Source organism: Eumetopias jubatus, unplaced genomic scaffold (genome assembly GCF_037043125.1).
Source record: "Eumetopias jubatus isolate StellerSeaLion01/CBP00866 unplaced genomic scaffold, mEumJub1_p1.0 scaffold_6, whole genome shotgun sequence".
Lineage (NCBI taxonomy): Eukaryota > Metazoa > Chordata > Mammalia > Carnivora > Otariidae > Eumetopias > Eumetopias jubatus.
The window spans coordinates 147701529-147718423 of record NW_028274812.1 but is presented as its reverse complement, the minus strand read 5'-3'; the positions used below and the strand labels follow the sequence as shown (position 1 = coordinate 147718423).

General features: G+C 42.1%; 2 non-coding genes across 2 annotated transcripts; one reads left to right on the top strand and one right to left on the bottom strand.

The window, feature by feature from the left end:
• The first annotated feature begins 4602 nt into the window (after positions 1-4602).
• Positions 4603-4675, top strand: TRNAR-UCG (transfer RNA arginine (anticodon UCG)). The gene has a single exon. It is a non-coding gene; the product is annotated as a tRNA-Arg (tRNA).
• Positions 4676-15185: 10510 nt separating this feature from the next.
• Positions 15186-15278, bottom strand: TRNAI-UAU (transfer RNA isoleucine (anticodon UAU)). Its single transcript is given in 2 exon segments — positions 15186-15221; positions 15241-15278. It is a non-coding gene; the product is annotated as a tRNA-Ile (tRNA).
• Between the last annotated feature and the right edge of the window lie 1617 nt (positions 15279-16895).

The following is a 16895-nucleotide window of genomic DNA, read 5'->3' as shown; positions in this document are numbered from 1 at the left end:
CTCAATATCTTTTCATGGCTTGATAGCTCATTTCTTTTTATCTCTGAATAATATTCCATTGTCTGGAAGTAGCACAGATTTTTTTTTACCAGTCACCTACTGAAGGACATGTTGATTGCTTCCAAGTTTGGAAAATGATGAGTAAAGCTACCATCAACACCATCCAGCTTTTTGGATGGATGTAAGTTTTCAGTTCATTTGGGTAAAGAACAATGAGTGTGATTGCTAGATCATACGGTAAGAGTATGTTTAGTTTTGTCTTCTAAAGCGGCTGCACATTCTGCATTCCCACCAAGAATGAAGGAGCGCTTTTGTTGCTCCACATCCTTGCCAGCTATTTGCTGCTGTCAGTGTTCGGGATTTCAGCCATGCTAATTGGGATGCAGTACTTAGTATCTCATTGTTGCTTTAATTTGTATTTGCCCAGTAACGTACAATGTGGAGCATCTTTTCATATGCTTGTTTGCCATCTGTATATCCCTTTAGTGAGATGTCTTTTAAGGTCTTTGACCTATTTTTAAATCGAGTTGTTCTTTTGTTTTTGAATTTTAAGAGCTTTTTGTATATTTTGGATATTGGTTCTTTATCAGATATGTATTTTGAGGGGCACCTGGGTGGCTCAGTCGGTTAAGTGTCTGCCTTCAGGCCATGATCTCAGGGTCCTGGGATCGAGGCCCAAGTACCCCAAAGGGCTCCTTGTTCAGCAGGGAAACTGCTTCTCCCTCTCCCTCTGCAGCTCCCCTTGTTCGTGGGCTCATCTCTCTCTCTTCCTCACTCTGACAAATAAATAAATAAAATCTTTTTAATTTTTAAAAATTTTTTATTGTTCTGTTAATCACCATACATCACATCATTAGTTTTGGATGTAGTGTTCCATGATTCATTGTTTGTGCATAACACCCAGTGCTCCACACAGAACGTGCCCTCTTTAATACCCATCACCAGGCTAACCCATCCCTCCACCCCCCTCCCCTAAATAAAATCTTTTTTAAAAATGCTCATCTACTTAACTACTTAGGAATCCAGCACCACCAAGCCAATTACTTCAAATCGAATTCCTTTCTGTCTTTTTGAGACCGATTTTTATCTGGGAAAGTAATTGCTTTAATTACACAAAATGCACAAGAACATTGGCAGCAGTAGGATGGAAACTGACGTCCTTAAAGACACTGGAGTGTAATCCAGAGACTTGGGTCATTTGACATTCTACCATGTTGGAGAAACGTATGGAAGTAGTTTTACCTTTTAAAAGACGCGAGAATGTATTTTGTACGAATGCAGAGTTGAAAGCCCATATGTTTTTGTTGTTGTTGTTGTTGTTGTTTGGTTTTTTTGCCCCCTCTCTATGTAATATGCATTTGGACTGTCCACTCAATTCCTACCTATGAAAGATCACTTTCCCATCCTTCCAAATTCAACGACCACATAAGGAGCTTTCTCAACTGATTGTAGGCGAGGCTTCTGCTTCAGATTGTTGCTGTGAGCTTGGTCACCTGTGTTGTCTGTGCGAAGACACCACAGTTGAAAGGACTGGACTTAACAGAGGAACAATCATCCTATTGTAAGAAAATCAGTCCTTGAGCAAGTGAGTAGAAATTCCACTGGCCTCCGTGGCACTGGAGTTTCCACAGTGTTGAAATAAAGTCTTGTGTTTAACAGCTGAGTTTGTTGGGAAGTTGTTTCTCATCTACCTTCGTATCTAGTTTGTCATATTTCATCCTTTGCTGTTTTCAGCTTGTCCATTTCTTTTCTATGTAATTACAGATGTATGGAAATCACGTATGCTGCTTGCAACAGTATTTTTAGGAGAGTTAAACACCCTTGCCATGACTCAGCAAGTCCAGTCCTAAGTACACATCTGTCCTGTAATCATTCGGCTGAAAATAAGTGCCCCACCCCATTTGGTTTAAATCACAGGACTGATAATACTACACATGCACCAGGAGGATATGAAAAAGTTTATTATATAATGAGGCTTTCTGGGGAGAGCAGACAAATCTCCCAAACAGGTCCAAAAATGGTTTGAGAGAGCAAGGAGGGGTGAGTAGCTTCGGCTGTTATTGTGGTTGAAGGGTGGGGCTGGGGTGAAGGTTCTTGAGTGGGAACCAGGGAGGTGCAGTTTGACCTTCCCACTGGGGCCAAGAGAGGGAGCTTGTGCTCTTTCTCATGAGCTGGTTTGGATGTGAGTAAAGAGGAATGAGTCTTGAAAGCTATCAGCAAACATCAATAGTCAACCTCCTAATTACAATACCAAAAAAATTTGTGCACAAGTCCACATATACAAAAAAAATTTACAAGAGTGGTGGATTTTTCTTTCTTTCTTTCTTTTTTAGAGAGAGGGGAGAGAGAGCAGGGGAGGAGCAGAAGGAGAGGGAGAGAGAGAATCTTAAGCTGGTGACACAGGGTTTGATCTCATGACACTGAATCATGACCTGAGCCAAAATCAAGAATCGATGCTTAACTGACTGAGCCACCCAGCACCCCACAAGGGTGTTCTTAATAGTTGAATTCATGATATCCCCAAGCTGGAAACAACCCAAATGTCCATCATGAGCAGGATGGATAAATAAATTATGACGCATTCATACAATTCAACAAGAAAGAACATTATTAAATGCAACATGGATGAATCTCACCTCTTGCTACACAAGAGAAGCCAGGCATAACAGTACATATTATATAATTCTATTTATATGTTACTAAAATGTGTAAAACTAATAAATGATGTCAGAAGTCAAGAGAGTGGTTTACTCTTATGAAGAAAGTGATTATAAGTTGCGTGAGGAGGACTTCTGGTATGCTAGTGATATTCTATTTCCTGACATAGCCCAAGTGACAAACTTAGTTCTGGGTCTCATTTGATGGAAAGAGTGGCAATAAAGTGGAACAAAAGATCTGGGTGGAGGTTCATAGGTATGCTCTCTTTGTAAATAGTCAGTCATCTGTATATATGTATGTTTGAACACTTTCTTACATGTTTGTTACACTTCAATTAAAAAAAGAAAAAGCCACTAATTAAGAAAGAAAATTTCCATTTTATAGCTCTCTTTCACTCTGAGATAACCAGTATAATAATACTTGTGATAATCATTCTCTTTCTTTTATGTACTACTACGTATCCATAAAAAATAGATTATGTACTATGCTTAGTTTGTAATTTCTATAAATGAAACCATGCTATCTTGTTTTGAGATATTTTCTTGTTATTGAAATATTATCATGTTATATCTCATTTTGTGCAGTTTCTAGAGTTTTCTTTATTGCATGTAATTGCTTTTGTAAGTTGTAACCACCATCAGGAAAATGTGTTAAAACTCTTTTACTAATTATAATAGTTTATTTTTATTTATTTAGTTGATCTTGTACACAAACATACAATCTGTTTTTTTTAAAGACAGCTCTGTTTCTTTCTTTCTAGTCATTACACCTTTTTTTTTTTAATTTTCCTTTTGTCTGTTAGGGAACAGAAATGGCAATTATGGCAATTCCTGTTCTACTCCAGGTGTCCCCAGTCTCAAACAAAATGTTTTGAATTTTTTACCTTTAAGTGTTGTTTTCTGCATATTGTTTTTGTATTTTAAAAATCAGGTTAAAGAAATTTCCTTGTCTGTGATTTTCCTTTCTCATGTTGTCTTTGTCTGGCTTTGACATTAGGACAAATTCATGCTTGTAAAATGAGATGGAAAGGCTTCCCTCAGTTACTATATTTGGAGGTGTTTGTGTCCAGTTGAAATTATTGCCCTTGGAATATTCTGTGGATGCTCTAGATGACAATATCTAGGTTTGGAGTTTTCTCTGTAAGGAAAAGATTGACGATTTATTCAATTTATTGAATGATTTAGGGCTATTCGTATGTGTGGCTGCTCGAGGACGGCCGTTTCTCGGGTGGGCATGGGATGTCTGGGACCTTCTGGGGCTTCATACAAAGGTCCCTGGAAGGCACTGGCGGCTCCCTTCTGCGCGGTGTCCCGGAGGGCCAGGCCTCGGAGGTGCCCTGGATCCCTCCCTACCTGACGCTGTCGCAGCAGCGTCGGGCCAAGCTGAGAGGTCGCAGGAGGGGCTTACTGTCCCCCTCGGAGATTTTCCTTTACTCCCAGGGGTCTCTGTTCTGACCTTGAGGTCCTTCTAAAGGTGACCTGAGAGTCTGGCCCTGATCCTGGAGGGACCGTCTTTACAGCTGGATGCAGCCGGCAGGGCAGTGCAAGTAGGCACTTTTGTTCTCAAAGGAGACGTGGTGTCAGGTTAAAGGCAGGCGTGGGCACGCACTGCATGGAGCACTGGGTGTCCTACGCAAACAATGGATCATGGAACAGTACATCAAAAACTAATGATGTAATGTGTGGTGACTGACGTAATTTTTTTTTTTAAATAAAAAAAAGAAGAGAAAGGCAGGAGTGTGGAGGAAATCAGAACTGCTCTTTGCCTTAGCCTGTTACCGCGGGAACTTATTTGGCTTTTGTGGGTGGCAACCACACTCTCTTCGAAGTGGGATTAACGGAGACGGTAACTTACTTTGTTGGGGTGCAGAGGGTGACACATGAATTATCCAGAGAGCCCAGAGTCGCAACACTTGTGGTATTTTTCGCAAGCGTACAGCCGTTGGACCACGTGGCCTAATGGATAAGGCGTCTGACTTCGGATCAGAAGATTGAGGGTTCGAATCCCTTCGTGGTTGTAACTCCCTTTTTCACGCTGTCCGGCGACACTCAGATCCCAGATCCCAGTGTCTGGAAGGAAATGCGACAGCGCGACGCGGCAGGTGCGCAGGTGTGCGGGGCAGCGGAGTGGGGCGGGAGGCTGAGGAGCTCTGCGCTCTCGGCCTCTGCGGCGCGGATCCTGCTCGGTCGCTTCGGCCGCCAATGACCCTCCTCCCCCCTCCCGGCGCCGCAGACGCACAGAAAACCTGTGTTTTGGGCGACTTGTCTCTTTGAAGTCAGTTTAAATGCCGCCCCTTTCGAAAGGAGACCGCTGCTGCCTTAGGGGAGCCAGAGCAGAGGTGGTGATCTGCGGACTCGGGCTGACGCCCCCGGCCCCCGCGGCCGCGGGACCACCTGCCGCCCTGTGCACCTCGGCTCAGCAGGCGCCGCCTGCCCGCGTGCCTGGGGCCCTCGCGCCGAGACCCCAAGCCTCCAGGGCAGGCGAGCCCAGCGAGCCGGGACCAGGGGCGAGCAGCTTCTGCGGAAGTGTAGAGTCTGGCCAAATACAGCGGAATATTAAGATGAAATGGACACATGTTAGAACAATATGACATATCAAGTGAGATGCAGGAAGGAAGATCAATTGTGAATAGTCTTAAACTATGAAATAGTTTGAATTAGTTCTCAAAAGTCTTCCTACTGAGAAAATCCCGTGTCCCGTCGTTTACCGGAGACTTCTTTCAAACATTCACAGAAATCGGTCTGATCAGACATAACTCTTCTGAGACAGAGCAGGGAGGGACTGGACTCGGGTCCTCTCGACCCTGAGCACAAAATCCAGCCTCTGTAGCTGTCTCCATTAGAACAAAACTAACCTCTGTGCGTCCGCAGAGCGTCCCCTGCAGGAGTGCGGACGGAGGGTGCTGACCCCTGAGTCCGGCGAGCACCGGACCAAACCAGTCTGCACCAGGACCGACCCCGGCGCTGAACTTTCACGGACGCTCCCCTCATTGTGACATTAGAAGTCACACCTGCGGGTGCACATTTAACATGTTAAGTAGACATGCCACGCATGAAGGAGCATGGTCTTTACGCGCGCAGGTGCGGATACATCCCCGCCTCTACCTGCTTGTACTAAACCCTTTCCCCACCGAAGTTTCTGTAAAAAACGCTCCCTGACCTCCCCTCGGGGAGCCAGCCTGAGAATTCCTTCCTTCCGGCGGCCTCTGTTGTGCGGAGCAAAAGTCCCTGTAAAGCCTTGTCTGGGACCCACGAGGCCTCCTGTCCATTTCCGTTGCCTGGCGAGCCCGGGGCCCAGGTCGGTAACACTTCCACAGCGTAGGAAGATAAGAGAGGGAGAAAGAAAAGACACACAATTAGGTTTGCAGGATGCCATCACGAGATTTTTCCCCCAGTTAATATACCTTTTAAATGGATTTATTGAGGCACAGTTTCCTTAGCATAAACTACATATACTTAAGCATATGTATGAGCTTGACACAAGTATAAACTCATGAAGCTATCCCTACAATGAACACAGACATGATCCCCCCCCACAACCACTGCCTCCTGTCATCATGTTTGTAGTTTTATGAGACGGTTTATGCTTGTAGTTATTAGAATTTTATGTAAATGGAATCATACAATATGGGCTCTCTTTATTCTTTCACCCACGATGCTTGTATCAGTAATTCATTTCTTTTTATTGCTAGATAGTATTCTGTTGTATGGATACACCACAATTTGTTTACCCATTTGCCTGTTGATGAATATTTATACTATCTCCAATTATAAATAAAGCTGCCATGAACATTTGTGTATCATCCTTTGTGTGGATATATTCTTTCATTTCTCTTGGGTAAATACCTATCAGTGGAATGGTTGGACCATATGGTAGGTCTATATTTAATTTTTTATTTTTATTTATTTATTTATTTTAAAGATTTTATATTTAATTTTTTAAAAAGAAACTGCCAAACTGAGGCTGGTATTACCTTCACACCAAACCCGATAGGGACATTATGAGAAAGGAAGATCACAGTCAATCTCACTTCTGAACACAGACACAAATTATCTGGAAAGTTAAGGAACTGAACACAGTCACGTTTAAAATTAATTATAAGTCATTTTGGTCTTGAGTTTATACCAAGATTGCAAGGCTGGTTTACCATTAGAAAATAAATCATTCCAATTTGCACATTAAGAAGGAAATAAGCCATGTGATCACCTCCATAGAGACAGAAAAAGTATTTGTGAAAACTCAGTATTCAGTCACAATCAAAACTCCAAGCAACCTAGCAATAGAAGGTAATTTCTTTAACCTGGCATCTTTGAAAAATTATAGTCAACATAAATCTTAAATATATGCAGAATAATGAAAAACATTCTGTTTAAGATTGGTAACAAATCAGGGATCCTAGCTCATATCACTTCTATTCAAGATGATGGATTTCTGTGTGCCTCATTCATTGTCTTTTTCAATCATGCTCAAAAAAAGGAACACAAGGCCACATGACTAGAAAGGAAGAAAGAAGACAGTCCTTATTCTCAGATGATATGATTACATACAAAGGTAAGTTATTAGATTATATAGATTTATTACAACATAACAGCTTGTAAGATCTAATAGATGGTAATATATTATAATGGCCCGTATAAATGAAGAGATGAACCGTGAAGGATATGTTACATACAGTGAGAAAAGGAGAGGATTGGAGAATACACCTCCACTACGTGGATACCCAATGAGCCCTTTCCTTTTTTACTCCACAGAAGCCCAGGAATCTGATAGACAAACTTTATTTATTTCACAGTTTTCATTTTTTATTTTAGTCAGTCGTCGACAGTCTTCATTGAGGAGCTCTGAGAGCATGTCATACAATCCAAACCAAAAGCAGCTCTACTTTGCTGCAATTCCCCTGCTCTACCTGCCTGTCTGACCCCGTCCCCTCCATCTCTGCCCCTGAAGGACCTGAAGGTCCTTTCTGGAACTGAACTCCAGGCAGAGTTGGTTTCCATCCTGAGCCAGGGCTGGTGGATTATGAGATTTTGAAAGCTTTTCTTGAGGATAGAAACCATTTCTTTCTCTAGACTTCTGAGTTCCTCTCGGGGCTTCTAAACTGAGAATAATAGCACAGGACACTGAATTGTGCCTCAAAAGCCCCGCAGCCCTTTAGGGCAGTCATGCAAGTCTTCGGCTGTCACCATAGACATTACAGCATTCAGTCCCACACTACTGGAGACCTGCCTCATGAGATGAAACGTTAACATATTGTTTTGAAATATACCCTTCGTTTGTTTTAATCGGATATGGCGAAACACACAGAATTTGGCTGCCATGAAAGAAGACGTTTTTGTACTCACAGATCCCCAGAAACAGAAGCTGTGGCATCTGGGGAAGTACCAGGGTCAGGCAGGAGGCAGAGGGAGTGAGAGAGGAACAGGGCAAGAGCCTTCGTTGTGGCTTTTGTGGGAGGAATGAGTGAGGCAGGTAAACAGGCTTAGGACTGGGCAGTTTGAATGGTTCAGGGCTGTCCCTAGCGATCTGGTACCTGGCTCTGTGGCGACTAGGGCAGGAGAACAGTGGCCCAGAGCACAAGAGCTTGATAAGGAAACTGGAGCATGAACTCTGGACTGGTTGGTTTGCATGGGGTTGTTTCCTACCTCTGGGGATTGATTAGCTCTCGGGGATGGGGACAGTCTTTCTCTAGGGTTGGCAAGGCCCCAAGATATCAAAGCATCAGAAATACAGAAAATAAAAAATAGGATTAATACACATCTATAAAGCACTGAGCATGAGACATGACATTTGGCCTGCGCCAATAAATTGTATTTATCATTTACATTAGGTATCTGTAGCCCAGGGGGGGAAAGTGATATACCAAATCATGTGATTAATAGCAATGGAAGGAATCTAATCTCCATATTCCTACTTTAGGGCTCTCTCTATAATATCATCCTGCCCCTCACATTTGTTACTAATTCCTAACCATCTATGACTACTAACTTTTGCTCACCTTGTAGTAATTGACTCTTGAATGGTAAGGAAACTCTTTCTTTATGGGCCCCGTCTCACAGATCAGATCGAAGTAGCCTAAAGACTCGGCTTTCCTGGATCTCTGAGTTTCAAGGTTCTGATAAGCTTTTGAGTAGCTTTGGAGCACGCCTCCAGCATGAGAAGAGCAAACAATCTAAATTCAAAAGAAAACATGGCGGGCTTAGTTCAGAACTCCCACCTGAAAGCATGACACATCCATACTGCAACCAGGGTAAGAGTAAAAACTAGAGGCTAGAAGAGCTTTGCCTACTCACGTAGGTCCTTACCTACTCATGGGGGCCCGTAGGCTATGACCGAAAGACTCCAAGGCCAATAGTGACTTGTCAGATCCTATAGTTCTCAGTCCCTCAGGGCCAGGCATCCTTCTGGTTCATGTCCTGGTCAAGAGAGAGTCAATGGGGAGGAGGTGTTGTGGGAGTCTAGGACCGGGAGACAGGAAGGGGAAAGGGCAGAGGACGAGGGGAATAAGGAGAGGAAACGGGGGGGGGGTGGGGAGAAGGTAAGAAAACATGCAGGAAGCAAAGAAAAGAATACTAACATTCACAAACTGCCTGCCACGTGCCAGCCCTCTTCAAACACATCACACTGAGTCCTCACTGAGGAGCAGGTGGCTATCAGTGTGCCCATTATGTCAATAAGGAAGTCAACACAGAGAGAAAATTAATACTATGCCTCGGTTTGTTTTCCTAATAATCCCAAGTGGTCCAAAACCCAATTTATTTTCACTATTCAATAATAAAGACTTACGGAAGACATGAAGAGAGTAATGGATGAGGGCAGAGCATAGAGGCGAAGTTCAGGAGAAAGGGTGGGACGAAAGGAGACGCAGGGAATTCGGGAGCAAAGTTCCAGGGGATAATGAGATGTTCAGAACCCATCATAACATGAATTCATGATACAAATGGCTGTGGAGTGAGGGCTGATCTCACGTAGACCTCAGCCTCTTCTAGGAAGAAATCACTTATTAATTAAAGAAATATTGATGTATTTTAAATTCCATACACCCTTCTTGTTACTTGGGATAAAAATGAACAATTTCAATAGTCTCTGCCTTGAGAAGCTTAATTTCAAGGATGTCAATAAACAGAACTCCTACCTTTGCAGCTACAATTCTCCTATGACTGTCCCACACACTAAGTATGGTATTTGGTGTACACATGCTTTTTTCTTTTAAGATTTTATTTATCTATTTGAGAGAGAGAGAGACAGAGCACGAGGAAGGGGAGAGGGAGAGGGAGAAGCAGGGAGGCCCACGTGGGACCTGATCCCAGGCCCCTGAGATCACCACCAGAGCCCAAGGCAGCCACTTAACCGACTGAACCACCCAGGCGCCCCACATGCTTTTATAAGTTTGTAGCAGAAAGGAACGAGGAAGAGATAAAGCCACCGTAGCAGGAAAACGGTGCAGTATTACCTCTGACAGAAGAAAACAATGCCATTTAATGCCCATTTGCTTCAGTCTTTTCCAACAAGGAAAAATAATACTTATTTTTTAAAAATATTAACTCATTTTATCATCACACATTTTTTTAAAAATTTTTAAAATAATCTTTATGTCCAACATGGAGCTCAAACTCACAACCCCAAGATCAAGAGTCACATGCTCTACCAACTGAGACAGGCAGGTGCCCCAGAAAAATAATATTTAAAGTGGAAAAGAGGGGCACCTGGGTGGCTCAGCCATTAAGCATCTGACTCTTGATTTTGGCTCAGGTCATGATCTCAGGGTTGAGAGATCAAGCAAGTCCTGCCTTGGGCTCTGCGCTGAGCATGGAGTCTGCTTAAGATTCTCTCTCTCCCTGTCCCTTTGCCCCTCACCCCATGCTCACTCATGCGCTTACTCTCTCTTAAATAAACAAATCTTAAAAAAAAGACTCATTCAAAGTTTCAACAGTAATTAAAAGAAGCATGGCATTGGCCAGGATAGGTAAATAGAGAAATCAAACATAACAGAGAGCTTATGCTCACGTGGACACCTGATAGAGAACAGAGGATACACTAGAGATGGGGGGTGGAGTGAATTTTTAGGTAAATAGTTCTAGAAAAAAATGAACAGAAATGTATTGACCTGCACTTCATCATATAGAAAAAAATCTGAGTTAAAGACTTACATGTAAAAGACAAATATATAGAAATTTTAGGAAATTATAAAAAAAGAATATATTTGTAAACTTGGGGTAGGGAAGAAGTTCATAAACATGCACAACATGACAGCAGTAAGGAAAAAGATTGACAAATTTGACAGCATTAAAATTTCTTAAGTTAGCTCATCCACAGACACCATAATGAAAGAAAAATGGCATTTATAGTGTTGGCTGTGGAGTTTTTTCACAGATGTCCTTTGTCAGGTTGAGGAGGTGTATTTCTATTCTTGGTTTGTTGAGAGTTTTCATCAGGAAAGGGTGTTGGATTTTTGTCAAGTGTTTTTCTGCATCTATTGAGATGATTTACCTGGTTTTTGTTTTTTATTCTATTGATGTGGTATATTACAATAATTGATTTTTGTGTGTTAAACTAACCTTGCATTCCTGGGACAAATCCCACTTGGTCATGGTAAAAACTTGGCAAAAACCTTGCTGGATTTTGTTAGTATTTTGTTGAGGATTTGTGTCCATGTTCATAAGAGACATTGGTCTATAGTTCTCTTGTGATGTCTTTGTCTGGTTTTGGCATTATGGTAATAATGGCCTCATAACATCAGTTAGGAAGTCTTTCCTTCTCTTTTATTTTTTAGAAGAGTTGTAGGAGTGCCTGGGGGGCTCAGTTGGTTAAGCATCTGCCTTTGGCTCAGGTCATGATCTCAGGGTTCTGGGATCAAGCCCTACATCAGGCTCCCTCTGCCTGTCACTCCCCCTCCTTGTGCTCTCTCTCTAGCAAATAAATAAATAAAATCTTTTAAAAAATAAATAAAATCTTAAAAAAATAAGAGTTTATAAAGAATTAATATTGATTCTTCTTTGAATGTTTGGTAGAATTCAGCAGTGAAGATGCCTGGGAATGGTTTTGTCTCTGTGGATATCCTTTTGGTTACTAATTCAGTCTGTTAGCTTATCATAGATTTATTTATATTGTCTAATCTTTTTGAATTAGTTTCATTAGTCTGTGTCTTTCCAGAAACGTGTCCACTTCATCTAAGTAATCTAGTGTGTTTGGTGTACGATTATTCACAGTATCCCTTGGTAACCCTTTTTATTTCTGTAGGGTCTGTAGTAACTCCCCTTCTTTCACTTCTAATTCTAGGAGTTTCAGTCCATCCTCTTTTTTCCTTAGTCAATCAACTGAAGGTTTGTCAATCTTGTTGATCTTTTCAAAAAACCAGCGTTTGGTTTCATTGATTTTTGCTATTGTTTTTCTAGTCTCTATTTCATTAATTTCCACTCTAATATTTATTCCCTTACTTCTGCTTCCTTAGATTTAGTGTGCTCTTCTTTTCCCATGCCTTAAGGTAGAAGGTTACGTTACTAATTGGAGACTGGTTTTCTTTTTTAACATAGGAATTTATAGCTATACATGTTCTTCTAAGCCCCGTGTTAGCTGCATCACATAAGATTTGGTATGTTAAGCCTTTGTTTTCATTTACCTTAAAGTATTTTCTATTCTCTTTTAGTTTTTTTCATTGACCCATTTGTTATTTAAGAGTGTATTGCTTAATTTTCACATAACTGTAAGTTCTATCAAGTTCTTTCTGTTATTAATTTCTAATTTTATACATTGTGATTGGTGAGTATATTTTGTATTATTTTGATCCTTTTAGATTTATCAAGATTTGTTTTATGGCTGAGTATATGGTTTATCCTTGAGAATGTACCATGTGCATTTGAGATGAATGTATATTTGTTGATGGATGTCTGTTGGGTCTGGTTTATAATATCGCTCAAATCTTTCATTTTTGTGTTGATCTTTTGTCTAGTTCCATCTATTATTGATAGTAAGATTTTGAAAAATCTCCAACCATTATTGTTGAATTGTCTGTTCATCTCTTTATTCTTTAAGTTTTTGCTTCATGTATTTTGGTGCTCTTTCTTTGGGTGCATATGTATTTATAATTGTTATATATTTCTGATGGATTGATCCTTTCATCATTACGAAACATTGCTCTTTATCTCTAGAACCTTTTTTGTTTGTTTGTTTTAGTCTATTTTGTGTAATGTTAGACACAGACACTCCGGCATTCTTGTGGTTGCTGTGTGCATGATATATCTTTTTATCATTCTTTTATTTTCAATCTTTCGTATCTTTAAATCTAAAGTGTATCTCCTGTAGACCACATACATTTGGATCTTTTTTCTTTTAATCCAGTATGACAGTCTCTGCCATTTGATTGGTTGTTTAATTCATTCACAATTTATGTTATTTTTTATATGGTTGTATTTATATCTACCTTTTTACTTTTTGTTTTCTCTGTGTTATTGGCAAATATATTACATTCCTCTGTTATAGTTTCAACAATACATTTTGCATGTTTGTTTTATATAATTGCTTTTTTGTATAAGCAAAAAAGTTTGGCCTACGTGTGGTATCTTGGTGGTTAGCCCAGTGGGAAGATCCTGGAGACCTATCTGAAAAAAGAACTGTACATGTAACTTCCAGCCATCATGACAGGTACACTACCCATATGAATTTTCGTTATAGGATTTCCTTGAAAAAATATTAGGCAACAAGCTACCAGATGTGAGTGCTTGGTGTCTCTGAATTACTTCAATATGCAAATGTTTCTCGATGTGGATATCAGCCCGTTGTCTCCTTGTCATGGGTGACAAGGCAAACCAGGACATTTAACAAAAGGACAGCCAGCACTGGGAAGATGCAGCTGGGGAGAAATATGGATCCTACAGCCTAGTCTGTTTGCAAAAGCAGGCAAGGAATGTGGACACTGCCTATTCATACCTTTACTCACTCTAGAGATTTGGAAATTCTGGGCCTTTCAACTCTGGGCTTGGTGCAAGGACCCAAGGAGACAGCTTACTCCTGGAATAAATTTAAATAGCCCAAGGTCCCCTTGATTTGGAGTCTCTATGCTGTGGCAAGTACAGAGAGGACCCAATGTTTAGGACAATGAGAAGATCCCCCAGAGTAATAATCTGCTAACTTGTCTTAGGCTCTTATTCTGTGCTAAATGCTTTCAGCAGTCATCTATAACTTTGTAACAAACCTCACCTAAATTTAGTGGATTAAAAACAATAATTGTTTCTTTCATTTAAATTCTGCAGGTTAACAATTTGGGCTTCACTCAGCTGGGCAATTCTTTTGCTGGTTTTGCCTGTGGTCATTCACGTGATTGCAGTCATCTGGCAGTCTGACGGGGACTGGATGGTCCAAAATGTTCTCACCCACACGTCTGGGGTGTCAGCTGGCGAGGCTGGGATGGCAGCATCTCTTTCTCTGTGTGTGCACTCCTCCATGCTCCAGGAGTTAGATGGGATTTCTTCATATGGTGGGTCTCAGGGTCCCAAGAGGGCAAGAGGGGCAGTTGTAAGGCCTCTCCAGGCCTTATCTTGGAGCTCCTGCAAAATCATTTCCTCAGCATTGCTTGGTCAATCACAAGATCAGCTCACATCCAAGACGGGGAGAAATAGACCCCAGCTCTTGATGGAAGATACTGCAAAATCACATTGCAAGGGGACATGCAGAGAGGTGCGAGGAATTTGGGGCCATTAATTAATTGGTCATTGATTATCTCCTTTGTAACTGAAAACAACTCCGTGAATAACCTCTATTCATATGTCCACTGTAAATCTCGGTGAGTAAAGTGTTCATTATCACTTCCTTACCAAGCATTCCCCTAAGTTGGTCTGTGAACCTCGTTTTGAACCTACTGTTCATGGTGGGCACACGTTGGGGGGGCGGGGCGCAGCATCTGGAAAAGACCTGACGGTGCTGAGCACCTGCGCGCGGACGATTTCCCAACCCCTGGGAAGCTGCAGAGCTCTGTCTGTCTCCAGGATGCCTCCGGTAACAGTGACTCTCTAGACCCAAGGTTCCCGCTCAAGCCGGAGATGGTAAAGGGTCAGTTCGTTTTCTGCGACTGACCACCTGTGTCTTCGTCGTAACGACAGGCATCGCAGACCTGAGTGAGGAGGATCCCAGACGCAGCCTAGAGGAGTGGAGAGACTGAGGTAGGGAAGGCAGGTTAAAGACAGGAGAGTTTCCACTGAAATACTTAGGAAAAACCAAGACTGTCCACATTTCATGGAGTTAACAAATCAGGCATAGGAGTAATTTTTCAGTAATTTTTAGAATTTGTATACATGCCTGAACTCTGGGCCTCAGTCTCTGATGGGCCTTTCCTCCCTGAATTGACGGCCGTGAACGGTCGTCTTGGCAACCGGTGTGCGGAGAAGGCAGGCGCCCAAAACGCTGGGCTATTTGTTACGCAGGACCCTGAGCAGGGAGTTTTGGGACGGAAGACAAGCAAGCTCCGAGTAGGTCGTAAGTTTCCTTGAGGGGTCCCCCCTCTCTCCCTCATTACGGGTCGGAGGAGCGGTAAAAAGTGCTCCAGGTGAGGCTCGAACTCACAACCTCGGCATCGCCCACCAGCTACTGTCTTATAAGTACCGCGCGCTAACCGATTGCGCCACTGGAGCCGTGCGGGTGCGGGCTGCGGAGGTGTACGTGAATATACTTGCACCGCTGAAGACTGTTTCTGCTGGAGGAATTAGATAACACGAACAAAATCTTCCACGAGCGGGACTGAGAGCAGCGATCCCCGGTGTTTGTGGATCTGGAGCCGTTTCCCCCGCGGCCAGAGATGCTGGAGGCCAAGGGACGCAGTTCTGCTCAGATCCCCACCGCCTGTCCACATTCAGACTCGTACTTGAAGGAAGGAAGGGCACATTGGTCCAAACGACTCCAGTCTGGGGAGTCCCCAACCCGGGGGAGTGAATTCCGTCTGCTGGACTCAGGGCGTTTCTGGCTGGGGATCCCCGCGGGCCTTCCTCCCGCGCAGGTGCCACCCGCCCGCCGACCCTTCCTTCGCTGCTGGGTTCTAACCTAAGAACGGTAAAATACTTTACTACCCTGAAGCCTTCAGAGAGCTAGTATTTCCTTCGGAAATAGCACTATTTTTCAAATAGATAGCTGCAACACGGGCTAAGGAAATGCAGGAAACAACGTGATAATTACTCGAACATTTTCTAAAGTCTCATACTCAAATCCACTGTTGACTTGTGTTGCAGCTCATTTCAGACTTTGTTCGTGAAGGTTTTCATTGGAGGATTTTTGGAGTGGGCATGTCTGTAACTCACACACATATACTTATATATGCATTTATGTATTATTTTTTAATTAGAAAAAATTTTAATTTCTGCTCCTTTAATACATCTTATTGTGCAGGAAACAGTCTTGCATACATATCTGAAATAATGTATTGTCACACACTCTGTGTAAAGGCAATTACCATAGGTACCGCTGATCATCTGTCCAGAGTTCTCAGCTTATGGGATCTGACTTCCTGACTTTTACATTAATTTTTGAAAGTCAGAAATGTCATGTCCAAAAATTGTTAAGGGGGCTGTAGAAAATAATCACTTTATTCAATATTATAGTTGTAGAAATGGAGTATATATTTTTTAAGGTTTTAATTTTTCATTGGTGTGCCCCAAACTTTCTTCACGTCTTCCCTTTTTTAAAAAAAAATATTATTTCTTTATTTTAGAGCGAGAGCAGGGGATGGTGGGGTCACAGGCAGAGGGAGAGAAGCAGACTCCTCACTGAGCACAGAGCCCTGCAAGGGACTCAATCCCAGTTCCCCCAGATTACGACCTGAGCCAGACGGAGTGGTAGCTTAACTGACTGCGACACCCAGGCATCCCTGGGGTATATTTTCTTAAGAAATGAAAAACTAAGAAGTAAGTACCACTTACATCGTTGGTGTATCAGTATAGGCCACAGCGGGAAAAATACCGTGAAAAGCTTGTCTCTTTGATACCAAGAAGACATTCTAGTTCAAGCTTTAATACCTTCCTATGTTTTCGTTAGAGGAAGTGTTCACTTTTCTTCTGCTTTTCATTCTTTTCCATATTTCACATCAGAGGACTGGTGCAGCCTTTAAAACTTCATTAAGAGGAGCAAATTCAATGTCCACTGATTTCTTCTCGAAAGGCATTTTAACTCATCAGATAGCCCTGCTGTTCCATTCTTGTGAATACTCTAGCCATGACAAAACTCAATAGGACACAGACAAATCCAATAAATAGAAGAAG